Here is a 9,202-nt window from a genome sequence, read left to right on the forward strand (position 1 = left end):
GCTCTCCATGAGCATGACTACCTGTGAAAGATTAAAACAGGTTCAGTCACTTTGGATAAAAATGTCTACTAAATACATACATAAAAATAAATGTGATTTGTATTCCTAAGTAAATCCTTTTTTGAAAGTGTCTCTGTCATCTTAGTTTATTTCTTTAGGGTACTACTACAGGCTTATATACATTTATATACACTTCATAAAATATTTTTCTTTGAGAGATTAGTGTAACGGAAGAGGTCTGACACAATAGGTTAGTATATATAAAACAGGTTTATTTGGTCACAGAGAGTACTGGGGTAGGGTCCAGAGGAGGTGATGGTGGATGAATAGTTCGAAGGATATGATGAGTGGGGGAATCCGAGTCTTTGGCTTTACAGGAGCTGGAATGTAGGCAGGAGGAGCACACACCTCAGCCATCCTTGAACAAGGAGGAACAGGAGACACTTGGAGACAAAGAGACACTAGGAGGAACACAGGAGGGAAGTAATGCAGGAAGTATTCAAATGGAAGTAGTAGCAAAGTCATTGAGTCCTCTACGTGTATACGAGACCGGACAGTGAGGGTGTCTGAGGTGTGTGCTTTTATGCAGGCTGGTGATGAGGTGCTTGATTGGTGACAGGTGCAGGTGCTCAGTACTCAGGTGAGAGGGATCGTTGTGATTGGGTGGTGGTGGAGCCTGGCCGATCTGTTACACTGGTGAACCTAAGTTTGAATGCAGACACACAAGACGTCTTGGGAGAAGAGAGAGAGAGAGGGAGAGAGAGATTTTCAGTTATCTGTGGAACATAAAATGGACATACATTCAGCTGAACTCCACTATGCCTCTTCTCCTTGATGTTTTCTGCTCTGCCCGAATGGTCAGTAGACACCTCAGGACATTTAACAACCGGTTCGTATCAGGGGAAGTGATGGGAAAGATCACATCACCTCACCTTTCTCGGACTGTGTAGAGCTGATGAAATAGTCACTTGAGAAAAAAGTTCATCTCTATAGCATCTGTTAACTCTGAGTCTTTAATGTGAAATTATTCAAAATACGTCCAGCTCTTCTGTCACGTTTATGTTGTTAACACTTAATTGAAACAAAATATGCCATGGTTTTAACAGATTCGATTAATAATCCTCCACAAATATCTAGAGGTGCTAACGTATTAATGATAATAACAGCGAGATGAGTGAGATAGCCTTCCTCTAGCCATTTTCACCGTTTGCTAAGACTGATGACAGCAGCCATCGGGTTCTGGATGAAAATATCTATGAGACAATTAGTTTTTTCAGGTCCCTATGTGACATCAATTCTACACAAAATGAGCCATTGAAACAGTAAAATTCCACCAAGTAACACTATGGCTAAATGCCCAGAATACATCTTTATTCCATGGTAATAGAGAGGGCGAGATACTCCATCCATCAGATACGTTTATGTATGTGGTGACACATAAATAGCTAGGCTAACAAAATATGGGATCTCAAAATGGGAAAAAGCATCTCCATTAAGGAAATAAATCAATTAATGTAACAGTAGAATGCTTTGCTTTCTCTCACCATGTCATCCATCTTCTCTCCTGCTATCTGTTGGAATAAATAAGCAAAATAAGTAACAGACCAGGCTGTCCTCATTTCCTTACAGATTTCAGCTACATGTGCCTCATGATCCATGATATGGAATGTTTTGGGCATTCCTACCATTTAATATTCCAACTATCATTCATTTTCATATCTTGAAATATATTGTATAAAACTTTAAACTCCACAACACCACAATTAAGTCAAGTCAAGTCACCTTTATTTACAATACAGATTGTGTCAAAGCAACTGAACAGCATTAATTAGGAAAATAGTGTGTCAATAATGCAAAAATGACAATAGTAAACACTAATTTTTCAGTTAAAGGCAGTTCATCATTGAATTCAGTGATGTCATCATCCAGCTCAGTTCAGTTTAAATAGTATCTTTGCAATCATTTGCAATCAAGTCAACGATATCGCTGGAAATGAAGTGTCCCCAACTAAGCAAGCCAGAGGCGACAGCGGCAAGGAACCAAAACTCCATCGTTGACAGAATGGAGAAAAAACCTTGGGAGAAACCAGGCTCAGTCGGGGGGCCAGTTCTCCTCTGACCAGACAAAACCAGCAGTTCAATTTCAGGCTAGCAAAGTCACATTGTGCAGAGGAATAAAGTGAACAAGTGGTAGATTTTTAGTTATAGATTTTTAATTATTTCACTACAGATGTTGTCATTTTTTGCCATGCCCTGGGTGCTGTGCATTTCTAACAAGAAACCTGGCAATGTCTTAAGAAATACTAATATTAATTAAAAAGGCTTCCTCAGTGTTGTTTTTGGATTGTTTTCTATCTCCAATCCAAATGTTGCAAACAAAGCATGTTTTCTTGGGAATATTCTTTTAATTGGTAACCATTTTTTTTCTCATTTTTCTTTCCATGGGAAAAGAAACAACAAAAACATGGAGAACATGGGGATGATTTCATTAATTCAGTGATGTTTCTCTTTAATCCATTTCATCCATGGCTGAAAATAGCAAAATTAACTTCAAGCTGGCATTGTCATGTATTGGCTACATTAGCTCTTTATGTCAATCCTGTTACATTTCTTTCCATTTTAATGAATAAAGTTTAATATTCCTACTATTGTTAATTTTAATGTCTTGAAATATATTGTATAAAACATTAAACTCCACAAAGCCACAATTAAATGACCGTGGTAAACTTTAATTTCACTACAGATGTTGTTATTTTTGCCATGCCCCTTGGTGCTGTGCATTTCTAACAAGACACATGGCAATTTCTTAAGAATTACTAATATTAATTAAAAAATGTTTCTTCAGTGTTGTTTTTGGATCGTTTTCAATCTCCAGTCCAAATGCTGTAAACAAAACATGTTTTCTTGGGAATATTCTTTTAATTGGTAATTTTTTTCTCATTTTTCTTTCCATGGGGGAAAAAAGACAGCAAAAACATGGAGAACTGATTCACTTTCATGAATTCAGTGATGTTTCTCTTTAAAACATTTCATCCTGGCTGAAAATATCAGAATTAACTTCAAGCTGGCATTGTCATGCATTGGCTACATTAGCTCTTTATGTCAATCATGTTACATTTCTTTTCATTTTAATGAATAAAGTTTAAGTGCTTGAGCTCAAAGACAGCCCATTTAGTTTGGCATACCCTTTTACACAAATAAATCAGAAATAAGCTTTTTCTTTTTAACACAAAAGTATAGAATTCAGGTACTCAATAACAAGAAAGCTCTATTTTACTTATACAGCATTATATCATTCATCATCTGATAGTGATCCAATACCCACCTCCTTATGGAGGACTGAGGGAAGATTTCTATTCCCCATTCCACAGGTGATTCTAGACCTTACTTAGGACGGTTTCAGCACCCTTATCTTATATCTCAAACCTTTCCCCTAAGCATAAACAACGCTGATTACGCAGATTACGGAGATTACGTAGATTACGTTAATGCGCGCACTTTCTCCCCCAAACGTAAACAACGCCGATTACGTCGATTACGCTCTTGGGTACTCTCCAAAATGGTGGAATACGTAACTCAGGGGAGAAGGATTGTTAAATAAATTATGTTATTTTTGTTTTCTTTGCGCTCAAAAAGTATTCTCGTAGCTTCGCAAAACTAAAGTTGAGCCACTGAGCCACAGCTCTCACATTTCATCAAAAATATCTTAATTTGTGTTCCGAAGATGAACGAAGGTCTTACGGGTTTGGAACGACATGAGGGTGAGTAATTAATGACAGAATTTTCATTTTGGGGTGAACTAACCCTTTAAGTAATATTCTCCCATCCAGTCAGTAGGAGACCCTTGCACAGGTGAAACACAATTGTCTGCAGTGAAATAACAAAATTTAGACTATGGTGCTGTTGAATGCTTGAATCTGATTGTTTGATGAATGTTCTGAGGTGTGCAATTATTTTCAGGAAAACGTATGGCTAAAGTAGTTCCAGGTAGGTCTTGACCGCATTACATATCCATATCACTTCTCCAAATTATTTCAATTATTTCAAAGGTACTTACAGCCTACAACAGCAAAAGAACCTAAACCAACAACGACACTGACCAAGTAAATAACAAGATAAAAACAAAAAATTATTTCCATGTTTTTGCCACAGAATTATGTTTTATAATATACAGAAAACACATATTCTCTTTCTCCTGCTCTCTCTCCCATACAAACTCATACAGTACAGTCACACACACAGAAACATACACACAGCTTAAATAGTTAAAATTCTTGTAATTTCTCACTAGCAAGGTAATGACGGAATTTTTGACGCAGATGAACTTACAGTTTCGCTATTAGTAGAGACGCTACTGCCGAACACTATTGAGAGATGCACAGACTAATTCGCACATGCTTAATCTCTCTCTCTCTCTCTCTCTCTCTCTCTCTCTCTCTCATAACTGCGTTAATAACTGCATTACTATCAATGACTCAAGCCTCTGTTACTCTAAAATGACGTTTTGGAATTAGCAATGGCGTGGGATGAGATGCAGAGGGAATTTATCCTACACACAAGAGCCATGTAACAGCCATCACCACCTCGGGCGTGCATTATTTTGTAATAATTCGATGGCTTGTCGTCAATTACTGCTTCCTAATTAAATGCAACCAAATGCATCCTATTGGCATACACCTGCACTCAGGGGCGTAGATTACGCGGGGGACGCGGGGGACGTGTCCCCCCCACTTCCAAAAGATGCAGTTTTACATGGTTTATTCGAAATTCTCATAAAAGCAGATTTTGATTCCTTGACCTTATGCCACAGATTGTCAAGAGACAAGAGGTCACAGGATCAAAATCGGCTTGCCTGACAGAAGGTTTCTCAACAAGGGACAGGGGCTTGGTAAAATGTTGTGGTTTACAGCACAAACAGTTCATCAAGTTCTGAAGCCACCAGGAAATTAAAAGCAAAAGCTTCCAGACAAAGGTACTCTCTTTATCTTTAAACATTATCCCAGCATCTCACAGGTAGCACACAGGAGGGACGGCCAGGTGGGTCTCTCTCAGAGGACACCACAACTGTCTCCACAGGGAGAGCGCTTTAATTAGATGTCAACACGGCAGAGGAGATGCAGACTTTACAATACTCTGCAGTACAGGGCTTGGCTGAGTTTCTACAAAACTTACGTGACTGGTCATGGGTTGCAAGTCTTGTAGGTGATTATATTTCATGTGTGAATATAAATGAGTCAACAAAAATATTTTCCTAAAATATGTTGACTGTGTTCAGACCAAAATGTCAGCAGAAACGTGACCTGAATTACTGCATCAAACAAACAGGTCTAAGTTTATGCTGGCAGTGAGAAATTATATGTTGTATTTTTTTATACATATTATAATATTCTATTTTTTAGTTTACATTCACAATAGCAGATTAAAGACAAAAATGTGTGTGTGGCTGATTGCTGGCAACATGAGGAACACAAGCCTCGCTGACTCCATAAGGGAAAAAATGGAAGTAATTGAAGAAAAACAAGGGAATGCAGCGGTCTGTTGTTCCCATGACTTATGACCACTCTTCGAAACAGACAACTCGTTTTTGTAGAAAAGAGGAAAAATATCTCCCAAACTGAAGTTTACTAGATACTGAAAAGACACAGAAATACACTTACAATGAACAGTTCACCAAAAAAATACTGAGCGCATGCTGGCTTGCGTAGTGGTTCATATGGCCTCTTAAGACTTGGAATAAAGCACACAAGTCATATTGACTATTTTATGGTGCTTTTTGTCTGCTTTCAAATTTATGGAAAAGGAAGAAAAGTATTTTCATAGAATGACTGCTAAACAACATAACTGACTGCTGTCTCAAGCAACCAATTTCCTTCTGGACAAGTTTCAGATGTCTCATATCACTCCATGGTCGCTGCCTTCTCATATAATAGAATCATTTAAACTCAAATCAATATTTGATGTCCATTCATTTATTCACTTGGCAAGTAGCTGTGTATTGAGCCGGATAATGGACAATCACCCAGTCATTATCGCAAAATACTATTCAGGGTGATACAGACCCCTCTGCATTGCCTCTGTCTTTATTTTGCGATAATGACCGGCTGACTGCAGATTATGCCTTAGATAATTATTCTCTCTGCCACCAACTCAAGAGTTCACAGCTTGTTACTATTCCAAACCCTCTAATACCAAACCAAACACCAACAGAAAGATGTTAAATTCTTAGTGTTTTATCCTGCCAGTGAGAACTCTATAACACTTCCCCACCAAGGCCAAAAGTGGAACAGTCTACAGCAAATATTCAGACTTTTAATACGTCGGGTCATTGGAGCTTATACCTGTTGCTCTTTGATGTGCCAGCATGCAGTTTGGGAAAGAACCGTTTTATGTCTCTGTTCTCTGAAGCTTCCATCCTGCTTTTGGTTAATTTGCTCTGCCATATTCAAGGACCTCAGAATGCTGAACACTGTCAATATCGATATTTGCACACACCAGCTGGTCATACAATCGAACGCCCCTAGAGACACTGGTAAACACAAATGAGACTTTTGAGTTAAATGACTGATGTGAGAGATGGCTGTGTTGCATCAGCAAGAGCTGTTTAGTATGCTGCGGTTCAACAATTAATTGTCTACCGCTGTGTCAGTTGACTGCAAGATAAATCTCTGACTTCTATAATGGGAAAGAGTCTGTCTCTTACATTGGGCAAGCAGCTGTATAGCACTTAATTTCCCATCTGGTTTAACTCTGCAAACAGCAGCTATGAACCTGCTTGAATATAGATAAGAAAAAAAAAAGGTTAAAGATACAGAAGCACATTGATAAGAAAGGCAGCTTGAAGTTGCATTACATTCCTGCTCATTTTCATAAAGTTTGGTGTTTCTCAACTTTATCACACCAAAAGTATGCCTGAAGGCCAAGTCGCTGTAATTCTCATTGAAAATGAATAACTTCAAATTAGAACGCAACAGCCTCGGGTTTGCACCCTTATGCCATAGGAGAACCATTTCTACAAGCAATTTTTATTCCCTATTTCTTTAAAAAGGTATCAACTAATTTGTGCAAAAAAAAAAAGAAGCTGTTCAACAATGTAATGCATTATGTACAATTTAATGATTTAGTATGAGCCATCTGGAATATGCCAATGGACATGTTAATAGACAAATACACACTAAAAAAAGTTGTTGTTTTTTTTTAACCCAAATGCTGGGTTCAGCCTGCTTGGTCATTTTATTGGGTTATTTTTACCCAGATGTTGGGAAGTTTTTTTGCACTCTAAAGATGCTGGGTTCAGTTAGGTCATTTTATTGGAATTTTTTTTTATTTTTTTTTTTTTTTACCCACACTCTAAAAAAAGATGGTTCTTTAAAGGTTCTTTACATGCAGTAATGGTTTTATTTAGAACCATAGCATTCTGAATAACCCTTTTATGCTGAAATGGTTCTTTGTGTTAGAGTTTAGGGTTCTTTGTTCCCGCCCTTTTGTTTTTCAAATCTGTAACTGACGAAGCACCTCATTACTGATTTTCTGGAGTTCAGTGATCCAACTACACAGACTGTCAACACACTCTCAACAGGTAAATGATTTCATTCTTAAAATTTAAATACAAATTTAACTTTAAAATTGTTAGATTTTTTTAAATTATTACTTGGGTTTATGTATAAACATACTGAGTCACAAAAAAATATTAAAACTATCCTGTCACATGCTGTCTATTTGTGCTTTTGGCCTTCATAAACATAATTGTTTTTACATAAACTCACTGTAACTCTAAACTCAATTGTGTATTTCAGATGTATCACATCCTACAACCTCATCATCTGCAGAGAAAAATCGCCACTTAATCACACCAACATGATGTACTTAAAGGCATCATATTGAAACTTGGTCTTTTTTTGGTCTATTTTTTGTTCTTATTTTGTGTTTTACTACTTTATGTATTTATTCATGTTCAATGTAAATTGTCATTCATTAATGTTCAGCTAATAACTGTTAAGAGCACTGACAATTGTCAATAAAAACATAATTCACACAACATGCTGCTGTTGTTGTTATTGTCGTTGTTGGTTTCCTATGTCTTTTCTCTTTTTAGTTTAAGAGAACATGTAAGTGTGACCAGCTCTATTCAGGTAAGGATACTCTCCTCTTCTTCACTAAGTAAGTAACAAAGATATTGAATTTATGGTCCATTTGGTTAGATATTTTTTATTACTAGGATTTATGCATAAACATACCCAGCTATCCCATGACTTTATATTATTTTTTCCTTTTAACATTGTGAAGTGCTCACATACTACTTTTGTCCTTCATAATTGTTTTCACATAAACAAATGAAAGGAGACAAACTGTATATCTAAACTCAACTGTGCTTTTCAGAAGCTGTCACATCCTACAACCTCGTCATCTGCAGAGAGAAACTGCCATTCAATCACACCAAAATACAGATAATGGTTAACTTAGAGGCATCATAGAGGATTGTGAAGATAGTTCACTGGAGCTTGGTCTTCAATACACTATTTTATGTTATATTTTGTTTTACTTCTTTAAGCATTTATTTATGTTCAATGTCCATTGTCATTCATTAATGTATTCTGCTATTAACTGTTGTTAGAACACTGTCATTTTTGCTACAATTTCACGTCATTAAAAAAAAAGTACCTTATTGACACGTTGTTGATGTAAAACCCTTATAGACACTTCAAGATATTATAAGACCAGGCAGATAAAGGGGTAAAAAGGGTAAAAAAAATAAATAATATATACAAATAATACAAATATTAATGACATTTACATACTAATATTAATGATATTAATGAAATAAAAAGGTAATTTATAACACCATTAAGGTCCTATATGGCATTTTTAAAGCATGGTTATATATGGAACCCTATAAAAAAGGTTCTGTTTAGCACTAAAACGGGTTCTGCTATTGTTACAAGCCGAAGAACCCTTTTCTGGTACTGTTTAGAACCATTTTTCTTAAGAGTGTATTATATGCTTAAACACTAAGATTTGTACTCATGGATATTACTAAAGTAGTCAAACCTGTTCATTAGACGGGGGTGTCCCAATACTTTTGGCAATATAGTGTGCAAGCCAACCTAGCTATTCAAAATCTTTGTCTGCAATTTAATAATATTGACCTATTACTTTTGCTATTGCTTTTGACCATTAGGTATCAGTAACATAATTCATTCAGAACC

Source organism: Sinocyclocheilus rhinocerous, unplaced genomic scaffold, assembly GCF_001515625.1.
Source record: "Sinocyclocheilus rhinocerous isolate Xijiao unplaced genomic scaffold, SAMN03320098_v1.1 scaffold431, whole genome shotgun sequence".
Classification (NCBI taxonomy): Eukaryota; Metazoa; Chordata; class Actinopteri; order Cypriniformes; family Cyprinidae; genus Sinocyclocheilus; species Sinocyclocheilus rhinocerous.